The sequence below is a fragment of the Lontra canadensis genome, unplaced genomic scaffold (genome assembly GCF_010015895.1).
Source record: "Lontra canadensis isolate GAN:19392208 unplaced genomic scaffold, GSC_riverotter_1.0 scaffold4, whole genome shotgun sequence".
Classification (NCBI taxonomy): Eukaryota; Metazoa; Chordata; class Mammalia; order Carnivora; family Mustelidae; genus Lontra; species Lontra canadensis.
This window is the reverse complement of record NW_022630998.1, coordinates 322,496-336,969: the sequence shown is the minus strand read 5'-3', so window position 1 is coordinate 336,969 and position 14,474 is coordinate 322,496. Positions and strand designations below refer to the sequence as shown.

At 48.7% G+C, this 14,474-nt stretch overlaps 1 protein-coding gene across 6 annotated transcripts in view; it reads right to left on the bottom strand.

Annotated features, from left to right (window-relative positions):
• Positions 1–13,510, bottom strand: part of SNCAIP (synuclein alpha interacting protein) — a 155,601-nt gene extending 142,091 nt beyond the window's left edge. For 4 of the 6 annotated variants that reach the window (XM_032844292.1, XM_032844272.1, XM_032844255.1 and 1 more), the window contains exon 1: positions 12,785–12,894. The gene's annotated coding sequence lies outside the window, so the exon portion shown is untranslated. Of the gene's footprint in view, positions 1–12,784; positions 12,895–13,229; positions 13,348–13,393 lie in introns of those variants that run through there. The other 2 variants (XM_032844261.1, XM_032844268.1) reach the window with 2 other exon arrangements.
• Between the last annotated feature and the right edge of the window lie 964 nt (positions 13,511–14,474).

Here is a 14,474-nt window from a genome sequence, read left to right as displayed (position 1 = left end):
TTAGGTCTTGTAATATTAATACATTTATTTTCAAGACATGCTGAAGGATTCATGCATTCAGCCGGTATATACTGGTCATAGAGTACATACTTGAGACCGTGCTAGCTACTCGCCCAGACTGAGAAAACAGTTCTTACCAGAATCAACAACTGCTTTCTGCAGTGATGATTCAACAATTACCCAGAGGGAAGTTAAAAGCGTGGACATTACCAACAGAGGTCATGGGCGCACATGTGGGAGAGCAGTCATGACCCTGCCCGGCCCCCCACCCCCCAGGGGCAGCACCATCCTTTACTTCTCCCCACGTTGTTCAGAGCTTGGATGCAGGTTAAAACGTTGTAATAAGGGGCGCCTGGGTGGCTCAGTGGGTTAAAGCCTCTTCCGCTCAGGTCATGATCCCAGGGTCCTGGGATTAGTTCCAAATCGGGCTCTCTGCTCAGCAAGGAACAGGCTCCACTCACCCTACCCCCCCGCCCCGCCTGCCTCTCTGCCAACTTGTGATCTCTCTGTCAAATAAAAAAACAAAAAACAAAAACAAAAAACAAAAATGCTGTAATAAATATCCTAACCCTGATGTCGTTCCTAGGGACAATCAAGTATCCTACTATTTTTCCATCTCTCAGGAAGGGCCTCTGGTTTGAAATACCAGCTCCAAAGAAAAGAGGCTGCCTTGAACAGATCAAATAGTCATCTGTCCCTGTGGGTTGTTTTTTGTTTTTGTTTTTTCTCAGTTCTACTTTTGAGCTTGAGGAAGCCACTCTTTGCTGCCTGACCCTATCTGAAATAGCACAGAGAAATCTTTCGTCTTTTCAGGGACAAGGCAAGTGACTCCCTTTCATGCTATGCAAGCTAAAGCTTTGCATTTTTAAAAACTATTGTACAGTGTGTCGTGCAGCGAGGTTTGCCAAAGGGAGGGAAAAGAGAACAGAAAGAATAGCAGAGATGATTTCCTACACACAAGTTTTAATGATTCTGGAAAACCATCAACCTGTCTCAAATTTCTGCACGAATTTCACCGTTTCCCGCAAATGGCAAAGATGCAAAACCATCAATTAGCCTCATGGTAATTATATTTTAAAGAGCGATTCTTTCTCTTGGTAATTCTAACAAATGGACAAATGCAGTTCCTTAAAAACCCAAACACTTGATGATGTTTATTTCATCTAAGAGCTCACAGTAAAATCACCCTTCAAATATCTCCCAAATGTTTACTCAGGTGCACACACCTGTGCTTTCTGCAGCCAACAAAAGCTCTTCGTGTGCAGGATTTCTGCTGCATGACATGCATTTACATATATTATGAGACAGAAAGTGAGAAGAAACCATCAAGTCTTTACTGGGAGAAGCCCACACCCCTCTACTTACCAAATCAGTCTGTAACTTACAAAGAGCTCTGCTATTTCCTAGCAACATGAGTAAACATTGTGCTATATCCAGCTCCCAAGATTTGTAACCATGTTAATCTGTGAGTACTCAATTTAATTAAAGATTAGACTTTTAAATTGTATTTTTAGTGCACAACAGTACTGCTAAATTATGATGATCAGCAGTTAAGGGTGCTTATGTCTGCAGAACTCGGGGAATGAAAATGAATCATTTATTTCCATCTTGATATGACTGCTCTTCTCTAAGGCGCTCTTCTCCAAGTTCACGGGCCTCGGAGTTCATTGGAATTCGATGGTTAAAACACAGCTTGGAGACCTCATTTATGAAAATTCCTTTCAACCTTTCACCGCTTTGACAGATCCAGTCCAAGCTCAGCGAGCCAATTCAAAAGTAGCTCTCAGCCTTTTTATAGGTTTTCAATTACACCAACACAGCACAGCAGAGCCGTCATGTTGGACCAAGCGTGTTACGGTCACAGAGAGACACGAGTTCTTTCCTGAGAGACGCAGATGAAAGCAGCATTCTCTAAACCGCTGTTTACATCTCCAAACAGATGTAAAGCTTTGTCTATCTCGAACCATCCTTGACTTATAAAAAAAGGATCTTCCAATTACTTAAACATGGCTAGCGTTCAGTTTTCTACCATATGATGTCTATGATATAGGCTATGATTTTTTTTTTAACTTTTTAGAATGTACTTTGCAAAAATACTGGCAAGCTACCTTGTCTCCAAACTGTTCCAAACGGTTTAGCTGAGGAACTGTTCAGTTTCTGAGGCTCATTCATCCCTGTCCCACCCCCTCATAGTGTGTGACAGCAGCACTGACTTCTCCCCACGGGCCCTCTGAGACACGAAAACCCCCAAGCAGGCTCATGAGCTTTCCAGGTGGAAACTGGTTATCAATGGTGAAATGGAGGTTATGCCTAATTCTGTTTTCTATTTCAAAGCACTCTTCAATTGGGCCTGAAGTAACTATACTCTTCTCTTAGACAAGAATCTCTTAAAATATTTATAGGACTTCCCAGATCAAACACAGTATTTTCTTCCATTTTCAAACTTTGCATTTATTTGAATATGTGGTTAGTATGGCTTTATGGGAGTGCCAATCTGTGAGACTTGGCTGTATGAATTATTTCAAGTGACATTTACCATTGGTAAAGTGGACCAATGGGCACATGCCCGTTAGTGGGTTTGAAGCACTCACAAAATTTATAAGCTGTATGTGCAAATGCTAATTTACTCCGGATACCACTCTCCAGTTCTCCCGGGGGAGGCATGATGACTCCCAAACCACTGGAAACAGAGAAAGATCTCATGAGGATGACTCTTACAGCTCCATGACACAGCAATTCCTTCCCTGTATATTGAATGTTCTGGATATCAGCTGGCCTTGTTTGTGTTAGTTAGGTCTATCCTATTTATTTGGGTTTGTCCTTGTTGTTGTTATCCTATTAAATAAGACCAGTACGCTTTAACATATGGGGCTGTGTGTAAGTTGTCCTAGTACTCAGTGTTAAGAGTTCATGAAGCCTGAAGCTGAAGGAGACATATAGGAGCTCAGAACAATTCTAGGCTGGGACATGCCTTTTCACCAGTAGAGGCTTCCTGTCCATTCAGTCCTACTCAAATGCAGTTCTGTGGCACTAGACAGAGCCAGGCAGTGACAGGCAAAGAGAGGTCATGTGAGGCAAGTCCCCATCCCAACACACACACACACACACACACACACACACCCCAAACCCTGCAGTTCCTGAGGGTAACAAATAACGTTTCCTCATCTGTTAATGAATTCCCAATGTACCAGAGACCAAATGTGGGTGGGCCTCCCACATACTGCATTCCTCACCAGGGGGAGGAAGATGACAGATGCCTCCCTGACCTCAAGAGCCCACGTTCTAGGGCACAGACCACCATGTCCAACAGAGGCAACAGTAGAGGTTCAAGCTGATTGCTAAGGGAGCCCAAGCCTCCTCAGAGCCCAAGCCTGGAGTCCACCATGGGAGCCACAAGCCACACGAGGCTCCTGAGTAGCACAAATGGGCCTAGGGTCTGAGTTAAAAATAAAATACATGCCAAATTTCAGAAAATATGGAAAATAAGAACAAAAGCTATCTGGTTAATCTTTTTTTTATATTACATGTGGAAATGCTCATATTGGGGGATATATCGGGTTAGTAAAATCCATTGTTAAAATTAATTCCACCTGTTTCCTCTTACTTTTCTTTATGTGCTAACTAGAAAATTTCCAATTACCTAAGTGGCTCACATTCATGGATCTGTTATTGATATCCGCCAGTTCTCTGGTCTAAGGAGCCATAAGGCAACACTTGGGGAAATAACATGGGAGGCTGGCTCAGGGGCAGGGGTGGCACAGGTGGGCGAGCAGGGAGGAGGAACTGCATAGAAAAGAGCCCCCAGGGGCATGTCTCAAGGGCTGCAAAGACGGAGCAGAGGCTGGTACTGTTTGCTTCCCGAGCAGGGCACGCCTGCCAGATTCATGTGCAGCAGGGAGACCACAACATAAAGGCCAAAGTGACAATCATCACATCACAAATAAATTAGAAGCAGCCTGTGGTTTACAGGGAGCTGTGCTCTGCTGGGGACTAGACCAACTGGTTAGCCCCGTGTCTCTGGCTGGTCATTTGGTCACTCTGCCTGCTCTTCTGCAAACAGGTGGCTGAGATGCCCTGGGGCGCCTGGGTCCCCGTTACTCTATTAAAGTCTCTGGAAATCAGGACTCTTGACATCCCAGGGGACAGAGGAAAGTGCTAGAGAAGGAGACACGTTTGTGCCTAGAGTTGTAAAGCCGCAAAGAGTGGAAACTGGAGTGGAATCAATCCTTTACACTTCCTTTTTCCTACAACACCACACTTTATTTCCTTGTTCGCCTCCTTCCCAGCGAGATATAGACTTGATGGAAATACCATGAGCTCAGGAACCACATCTGTGAGGTCACTCCGGCTCTGAGAGGTGCCCAGCGTACAGCGGGCTCAAAATAACTGTCTGGGAAGGGGTTCCTATGGAGAATCTGCAGCCAGCTTTGCTGCAGGGGACTTGTGTGGTTAAGGTTGCCGGGTGTGCAAACTGCACTCAGGAATGAGAGAAGCGCTCACCTAGGCAGGCTCCAGCAGCTGCGATATAGGTCTCAGACGCGGGTGTGAGCTGTCCTCATGGGGGAAAGAGGAGAGGCACTAAGACCTGCCCAGCCCTTGTCAGTTCCAGCAGGGGAGACATTCCCAGCAGCTCCCCCAGCAGAAGCAGCGTGTGACCCACTTCCAAAAGGGACGCTGAAGGGTGAGGAGAGTCAGTCTAACGGAGGCTTGGAATTTCCGGGGCACCTGTGTCACTCACGCCCAGCATGGTAAGAGGAGCAAGTGAGCATGGAAACGATGCAGGTGTAGGTCCTGTGTTCCATCCCACTCTCACCCCTTGCTGGCTGGGAAACCATGTTCTTCCCCTACCTTCCCTCCCCACCCCTTCCAATGGGGATCAAAATCCACATCTTCGAGGAGTGCTTTGCTGCTCTGTACTTCTCCCAAAGGACTGGCACTGGGTAAACACTGGAAAAACGGTGACCTGCAGGGGGTGATCAACATACAACAATGGCTATTATTATCTTTCTTCTAGATCAGAGCTTCTCAACAAGGTTTCTAACCTGGAGTATATGGAGCCATAGCAAATCCACAAGCAAAAGCCCGTGAGCTCAGTGGTATGGGGGCACATCTATTTCCTCTGAGGAGAGTACCCATAACTGTCATCAGAACCTCAACAGGCTTGGGGCACCTGGATGATTCAGCCGGTCAAATGTCTGCCTTCAGCTCAAATCATGATCTCGGAGTCCCGGAATCGAGACCCACAACTGAGCTCCTTGCTCAGCAGGAAGTCTACTCCCCCTGCTTGTGCTCTCTTGCTCTCTGTCAAATAAATACATAAAATCCTTAAAAAATTAAAAGCCCTCAACAGCCCCTCAGACATCGGGCAATAGCAGAACCACAAGAATATGACAGGAAATTTCTGAGAGAGATAATCCTCTTCATTTCCACTGTAGTACCAGAGTCCTTACTGCTTTAAATACATCTGTTTCCATAGTCTTTTTGACATATTCAAAGGCCAAGGGAGGCAAGTGGAAGGTTTTTCGTTTTTGTTTTTGTTTTTTTTAAGATTTTATCCATTTATTTGACAGAGAGAGAGATCACAAGTAGGCAGAGAGAGGCAGAGAAAGGAAGGGAAGCAGGCTCCCCGCCTAGCAGAGAGCCCGATGTGGGGCTCGACCCCAGGACCATGAGCTTTAACCCAATGAGCCACCCAGATGCCCCGGCAAGTGGCATGTTTTATTCTTAGGAGGTGGTCCCTTCAGGTAAGAGCAGTAACACCAAAAATCCTAATGGGTGAATTGGAAGAGCCCAATCATAGCTTGACTCTCTTCGTCAACTACCCAGAGTGTCTGACAGCTGGACAAGCACCAGAAGGACCTGAGGGGCAAGCAAGCCTCTCCAACCCTGTAAATCTTAGTTTCCTCCTATGCAGAAAAAGGGTCGATCATGATAATCCCTTCTTCCTAGGGCTGCTGTGAGAATTAATAAGAAAATAATTGGAAGTCATCTGTTAAGCACCCAACGCAGAGTAAGTGCCTCATAAATATTAACTATTAAATAACCTCTTTTATGGCGGGGGGGGGAAGGGTGGGGGGTGGGAAGCATTCCTCATCTGCTCTCTGAGCCATACATTCTAGCTTTGAGACTGACTTTGGGCCACTGATGTTTTTCAGCCTCTTCCTTGAAGTAGCTGTTAGCAACCAAGCAGGCAGCAAGCACGCCAAGGACCTGGGGAAACAGCTGAAAAGTGTCCAAGCAGCAATTTCAAAGAGAACCTGCTTTCGGAGCCAACACTGTGAGGCGCAAATTTAAGAGTCGAGTTAAAGGAAATAGAGTGAACCTTGAAAATCACCGAGATGAATGACTCAGTGCAGAGTTTTCACTCATTCCTCTGCAGCTTCTTGACTAACTTTGCTGTGAGGAGCCCCTGGCTAGGTACAGGGGTACACAAAGACCAAAAATCACCACACAGCTGTCACTGTGAGCGCTCTGGGAGAGTCAGTCACAGATCCCAGAGTTTGAAACAAGGTTTCAAAGTCAACTATGATGCAGGGCTGGGCTGGACCGAGGGTTCAGCAAAGGCTTCTTGCAAGAGCAATACTTGGGTTGAGTGTGGAAGGAGGGGTGGATGTTCAAGGTCAAGTAAGGTCATGAAAGGGGAAACAACAGTCCATAGAGACAAAAGCACAGGCCAATACATGAAAATGAGAGAAGATGGAGCATTTGGGGACCTTGGAGTTGCACAGTTCTGCACAGCACGCGATAATGGAGGCAGCTGGAAGAAGCCTTGCGGAGCACCTCCCTCCTACTCACCCACTTAGGCAGTTACCCAAAATTCAAGTTCATGTCTTTGTTCTTTAGAAAGAGCACTGGGGCCATGGTGGGGAGGACAGAGCTGAAGTGGATAGACTGGGTGTGGCATTTTCAGAGGGGGGGTTGTGCAGGGTGAAACGGAGGCTCTAACTCTAAACGAATGGGGAAAGGATAAGGGGGAGACAGAGCAGGAAGTCGTGGTGACTGACAAGGTGGAGGTCACGTTAGGATCATTCTCAGGTTCACGGCTTGGGGGCAGAGTGAGAGGGCAATTCGTCCACCAGGGAAAACAGATGCGAGAGAAGATACCTGCCCCTTTGCTTGCATGGTGTCCCCTTTCTCTACTTTTCTGTATTTTCTTCTTAAGAACAACCCCTTTCCTGCTCTCAGCCCACTGGGTTTAGGAGGGTTTTGCTGGTCACCCTCCTGTGCAGCTCCTGCATTCCCCATCTCCCGCCTCCCCACGCAGACTGCTCCTCCTGTTTCCCTAGGCGCCAGGCCCGGGCATGTTATCAAGGACAAGCCAGGTCACATGTTCCAAACCCCTGGCCGAAGTAGCTGGTTCAGGCAACGGCAAGTGCCCAGTAATTCAAGTTAATCCCGAATTACTCTCTTTTCCTGCAGGGGTTAAGCTTGAAGCTGCTGTTGACCATCTCACCACCACGAAGAAGAGGGGAAATGAGAACTGGATTCTTCCTGAACTTTTCCTCTACGGGAGCCAATATATACCCCTTCCTGCCTAACCGAGTATAAACTGGGCTTCTATGACTTGCGGCCAAGAGCCGCCCATAAAGATAAGAAGTAAAGAAAACCGTGTCTCAAAAAAGGAAAGGCTAGGTCTGTTGAGTGGTGGATTATAAAAACCTCCGTTACTGAGACAATAGTACCTTGAAACATTTGAATCTACAGAAGACATTTAGGGATTTTATAGCAAATTCTACTGTGACTAATGAAAAGTCAAACCAGACTGCTTTAGAAAATGTTACTGTACCAGATCATGGCACATTCACTCATTAAATTAACATTTATGGAATATCTTCAGAGTTCTTAGACTTGTACAAAAGCAGCAATAAAAGTGGTGTGCTTGGATTTGAGCGGGTCCATCCGCGGCCTTCCATAACGAGCAGCTGTGTGCGCTGTTCAGACTAATTGTGCGACGCCAGAGCGGCCAGGTGGTTCTGTCTGGCCCGCAGCTGCACTTGATGTGGACGAGGCCACCTGAATTTCAGACTGGCCATCAATAAACCCACGCTGGTAAAGCCGCACCTTCACTGAGCCCTTAGGTGAAAAAGCGTTGAACGCGTTTTGAATTCCTCTCCCCTCTAATAAAACAACCGCTGATTTTTATGGAGGAGCCTGGAGGACGTGCGATGTTGGGCCTTCTTTCTTTACTCTCTTTCCATGCAAAGCCCCCGACACTAGCATAGGTTTAACTCTTATGAATGCACCTGCAGAGCTCTAGGTAATAGGCCTGAACTGTCAGCTCCCACCCTGTGGGCTTCTCAGGTTGCTAGGTCCAAATAAATCTGCAAGGGTTCATTTCTGCGGGGCATGTGTTGGTTCTGCGCCCCTGGGTCCAGTTTCACTTCTGACAGCAGTACGCCCCTGTCCTCCTATCGAATCCCCACTGGGTGCTGTCTTAGTGGGGCTGTCAGCTAACGTGCCCAGCTAAGCAGTGTGCATGCCATTCAAGCTGGGCCAAAGGTTTATCTCTCTCTAAGATTTTATTTATTTATTTGAGAGAAACAGAGAACAAGGGAAGGCGCAGAGAGAAGAGGAGAAGTAGTCTCCGTGCTGAGGGCAGAGCCCGACCCAGGGCTCCATCTTACAACTCTGAGATCATGATGGGAGCCGAAACCCAGAGTCAGATGCCCAACTGACTGAACCCAGGCACCCCCAAAGGTTTTCTCTTTGCGGGTATGCTAAGTCCACGGGCAGACCTCTGGCTGTGCTTTGCAGGAAAAGAACTCGAGTTCTTACTCCCCCGACCCCATGGTGATTCCCTTTCCATCCCGAAAGTGGCTCTTCTGACTTCCCTTTGACCTCTGAGGTATTCTCCAGGTTGCCTTTTGGTTTCTGTTGCTTTTACTCTAGAGAAACTCAAGTCTATACAATTCACTGCAGCTTAAGCACTAAGCCACAGCTAACCTTATACATACTCTGCAGTTTATGAAGTCCTTTCACATTCAATTTATCTCTTTTAATCAACCCTTCTGGAACTGAATTCTTCTTCTCCCCCCAAATAAACCACTTACTGATTTCTCTGTTTCTCATGATGGCACATCCAACCCTTCAGACACTTAAGCTTTTTTAAAATTTCAGAATGATTTGGACTGGAGGCTTTCAGTCATGCCCTATCATCAGCAGTCACCTAAACCTAAACTATGGGACCCCCACCCAGAGTGATCCCCTCCTTTCCACTGTCTCTGCCTCCTCCTTTGCCAGAGCTTTCCTCACCTCCCAACGATGGTCTCCCAACTCTGCCACCAGCCTACTGTCTCCAAACCAATCTGACGCCCCTGGCAGAAGGTTGTGACTCAAATTTTACCATCACTGCATTATTCCTCACCTACCCAAGGTTTACAGAACAAAGACTACAAGACAGTGATGTACAGTTCATTTCCTAACCTAAATTCTGGCCTGCCCACTAATCTCTCCTGACTTACAGTAGACTCTTCCTTCGTAGAAAACATAAGGCCAAAGTGATTGTTCAAACATGCAATAAATTGGGGGCCGGAAAGGGCTGCAATTTTGTGTGTGTGTGTGGCTGTCTCTCATTATAAGTGGCATCTTTCTACACTCCTTGAATGCAAGGTGAACCTTGTGATTTGATCTGACCCATGGGAGGGCAACAAATAGGATATAAGCAGAGGCTTCACACTTGCTCTTTTGCTGCTCTTGGTACAGGGTTTATTATGTGAAGACGCCCAGTCTCGTCGGCTCAAGAACAGGAGGTACATGTCTTGGTCACCTGTTCATCCGGCTAACAGCATGGTAACTGCCAGATGTAACCGAAGCCATCCCCTCATCCTGCCAGCAGCCCACCTACCAGCAGACTGAAGATGCCCGTCAAGTTCAGCAGAAGAACCACCCAGCTGAGCTCAGCCCAAACCACGGACCACAGAATCATGAGCTTCAGTAGCTGATTTAAGCAACTGCGTTTTGGGGTCATTGGTTAGGCAGCGACCCCTAACTGATAGCACATGTGAGCTGATTTGGTCATTTTCTCCCCAGAACTCCTTTCCAATGACTATTCAGCATCTTGGGTGCTCGACCATAAGGTATCTTTTGTGGGTCCTGTTTCCTCCCTTCTAAGTGCCTTGTGAAGAGATTGTGCACTTCATATTTTTATATGCCACACATGCGTGAAATGAATACACTGCAACTGTTTAGGAATCAATTAGTGCTTGCCCAGGGCCTAGCCATCAGTCTCATCAATTCATAGTCATAATTTCAACATATAACTTGGTCACTGACTTTAAAGCTTAAAAGAGAGTGAAGATGCAAACTATACATGAAATCTGGTTATCTCATCCATGTGAAATGCAAAATCATCCACGGTATAAATCCTACAAGTAACTGATTTATTGATTCATTTTCCATAAATTACTCCTTGTAACTAAACCTGCTTGTCAATCAAAGGCACCCAAGGAAACAAATACATAAGGGTAAAAATTTCACAGGAGCAATTGTTAGATTTTTGCCAGGATATTATTGTTCTCCCAAGACACAGATTTCTCCTATGTGGTTTGCAACTATAACCTGACAGACTGCCAAAAATAAGGGTTCTATTCTAAGAGTGTCACTGATTCTCTTGTTGCTGGTTCAATTAGATTTTTGCATTTAAAAGAGAATTTCCCTTGTGTTTTTTATAATGGTGCACCTGCTTCTTGGGAGATTTCCTCTTCTGACAAGCAATGCCTTAAATCTGGCAAGAAAAACAGCTCCAGGCTTTCTCTGATAATATCAAAGATCATTTGTTTGTATTAAATGTTTGTGTGGGTTTCCCTCCTCTTAAGAGCTGTAAAATACTACTACAGCTCCTTCCAAAACAACGGCGCTCACAAAGTTTCTTGGCCTCTGTTCCACATTTCCACAGACACCTGCACCAAGTGCCTGGAATTAGCAAAGCTGTGACATAGTATAGAGAGAGATTCATCTACGCTAGTCACTTCCTTTCGGACATCAACACATAGTAAATGTCAAATCAATAAATGCAGCCTCACTTCACATCTATTGTCCTGTAACCTTCCTTCATGAAATTCTTCGGATGGAGAAAATGAAGTTTACATTCAAAGTTATATCCCTTATTTTGTTCTATTTTATTTTTGAGATGTCCAAAAGATCCTTAGAGAAGTACCACCTTCTTTCTGATTCTAGACATGGGAACTCCTACATATTTGGCTATGGGTAATCTCCAGTTAGAACTGCCTTTGGGAGAGACTTCCGTGATTGACAGCAAAATGTCACACCTTCTTCAAATAGTTTTAAGAACCCCTTAAAGCCCCTTCCACTGGAACCACGAACCACGCTGAGCCTAAATGAACATTGAGCTGCATGAGGAGTAGCCAATAGACATCTCCCAGATGCGAACACATTAGCATACTGCTTCCCTAGACATTGTTCTCTCTGCCTTTTAAAATTTCAATATGTACAAATGAAATACAGATTTCAATCCATTCCCAATGGGGATGTCTGCTCCGTAATAAGAGAAATAGGTTTTTGCCTTCTTGCAGATTCAGCAAGGAAAGTGGTGCTTGAAAATTATGTGTTTAGAGTGACACCTTGGAGAACTGACATTCTCTGCACACATGTAATCCTCATAAACCTCCCCAGACAGCCCTTATTTCATTTTGCAAAATGCACCCTGGCCGGACTCCACAGCACGTGGTGTGTGGTTAGACTGTCCTGCCCAGGCTCTCCCTTCCTCTGAGTTCTTCCCTGCCTCCAGGCTCTCTGATGGGCACTTGTCCCTCATAGTGGAGAGAAGTGAGGAGGCCCAGCCACCAGCCAGGGCAAAACCGACACCAAGAGTACTGCTTCCTCAATGAACTTTCCCAAGGAAAGCAAGGTTCCCACAGGAAAAAACAACACGTTCCACCTCCCACACCCCCCCCTTACGGTCCATTGAAAAACGAGCAACAATGCTGTTGCCTTTTTGTTTCGTAAAGACTTTCTTCGCTGCAAGCAGTAGCGTGTTCCTCAAAGAATGCTAGTATTTCCTGTGGAAACTGTATGGCTGCCAGGAATGGCTCATAATTTTCCCTTCTTTTCTTTTCGTAAAAAATGAAATAAACAAAACGTGGCATTTGACAATAGCCAAAATACCAGTTCACCTCACTTACCACCTGCAGATGAAAGTCATCACCACGAGGGAAGGCCGAGAGAGGCACGTTCCGGCTCAAATCGACGCGGACGAGCCTGGGAAGCAGGACAGCGCCCGGGGCAGCTCTGAGCCCCGGCTGGAGCGGGAGGCAGCCAGGGAGCCCCGGGAATGCGCATGGGGCTCCCCGGAGCGGCAGCCACCCCAGCCGTCCCCTTCCGCGCTGATTAGTATTGTCATTGGGTACTGTCGCTGTTACTATTACTTGGCCCCTCGTCCTCTGGGCTCTCAGGAGCTGGGGCCCTGCCCATCCCCGCCTCCGACACGAGGTGAGGTGGCAGCGCGGATAACCACCACACGAAACGGGCAAAGGAAGAGAACAATCCTTTGGCAGCCGAGGCAGGGGCTGTCTCCCCCCTTCCCCAGAGGAAAGCTGCCGCTCGGCAGCCGCCGCCGCGGTTACTATAGAGACCTTCCCCCAAACCCGCTCTGCAGAGGCGCCGCCGCTGCCCGGGCCGCCCGGACTCGCGGCACAAAGGGGGCCCGGGGGCTGTGGGAAGCAGGGGCGACACCCGCCGGGATCGCCCGGTGCAAACTTGGAAAGGATCAGACGCCCGGGCCGCCGCCCCCCGCCTCCCCGCCGCGCCCGCCAGGACCTGGACTCACCGGGGGCGCCCGGCGCGCCGGCGACTCGCGAGCGCGGACCGACTGACGGACGCACGGGTGGACGGCGGCGGCGGGAGCAGGAGCCGCCGCAGCGGGAGCGGGCGGGCGGCGGGCGGGCGGCAGAGGCGCTGCCGCGGCCCGCTACGTCACAATGCGGCCGGGCCGCCGGCGCCGCTCCCCCGGCCCCCCAACGGGCGCGCGCGGGGCGGGGGCAGCCCCGGGGCGGCCGGGCGCGGAGCCGGCGCGGGGGGACGCGGGGGCGCGGCGCGGGCGCACCGCCGGGGACGGGGGCGCGGCCACACCGCCGGGACTGCCCCCGCCCCGCGGTCGCCCCTCGCCCCGGGCCGCGAGTCCCGCTCCGCCGGACTGACGGCCACCCTCCCCGGCCGGCCCGCGCCCCTCCCGCGCCGCCTCCGCGCCCGCCCCGCGGCTCCGGTCCGCGAACCCGCGCTTCCTTCTCCACCTCTCGCCGGTCCACCTCTGCCGCCTCGGCTCCTCGGCAGCTGGGCTGCTTCTCTCCTCCCCTCCTACTTTTTGCCCCCGCTCCCCCCTTTCTCCTCCGCCCCCCGCTCGGCGGCCTCTCCCCCTGGAAATGAAATCGCCCCTCACCGGGATCCACGCGTCAGCCGCTGCCCCCTCATTGGTCCCCACACCAGTCCGCCGGGCCAGCCTGAACCGGGAAAAGGGACTCGGGGAGGGGAAACGGAAGGTGGGCACAGTCCTGGGACACTGCTGAGCTTGAGAAGCCTTTGGCAGAGGAGGTGGCGCTGGCACGGAGTCCTCGCCCCCTCTCCTCCCTCCTGCTCGCGAGGCTCGCGCCCTCCAGGGCTTCAGCGAGGAGTGGATGGCAAAGGGGGCTTGGCCCGGACTGTCCTTTGCTCCGGCGTGGGTGCTGGATGGAGACTTTGCGCTGAAATAATGGCTTTTTCATTCGACAACTTTGCTGTACCGCGGGCCCTACTGTAAAATTTACTTTCAGCGTTTTTTTCTTGAAGGGAGGCTGAAGGGGGGGGGCAGCTGGATGAGGCATGTAGGCAAGTCAGTCGTTAATGACTGCCTCTTTCCTTCCTTATTTCCTAAATGAAATCAGGGAGAGTGGAAGCATTTATGGTAACATTGGCTCAGGACCATCTCTCTTTTTGCCCTTTGGAAAGCTTTAAATGGTTTTGAAGAAATCTCTTTCCCAGGAGAGATGACTCTGAGAAGTTCACTCAGCAAAGCTATTGAGGGCCACTCTCTTGCTCTAGGGTGTGGCTGCTTGCCGGCTCTTGCCCCAGAAAAAAGTGTGAGGAAGCAAGTTCTGGTCCATCCATCCTCTTTGTTCCCTTGCCAGTTCCAAGGGAGCTAGAGTGGCGCCAGGATCCTGGGAAACTCAGTACTTATCTGGGTTAATGGCACTGGGGATGTGCAGCATGTGTGAGCCTGTCATTGAATATACATCATTGATAATATATTTACTACATAGAATAAAGATAATGTATTACATATTAATAGCCCATAATAATCTATTATTACATATGTTAATAATATGTCTTTAATACCTAGCAACCAGAAACGGCCTGATTGTTTAAAAACTGGAGTTTTCTGGATGACTAGTGTAAAACTGTACCTAGTGCCTATGCAGTGCATGGGCTGCTCTGTTGGCAGGAAAGAGGCAAACTGTAGGGTTAGGAGGACATGGCCCGCCATC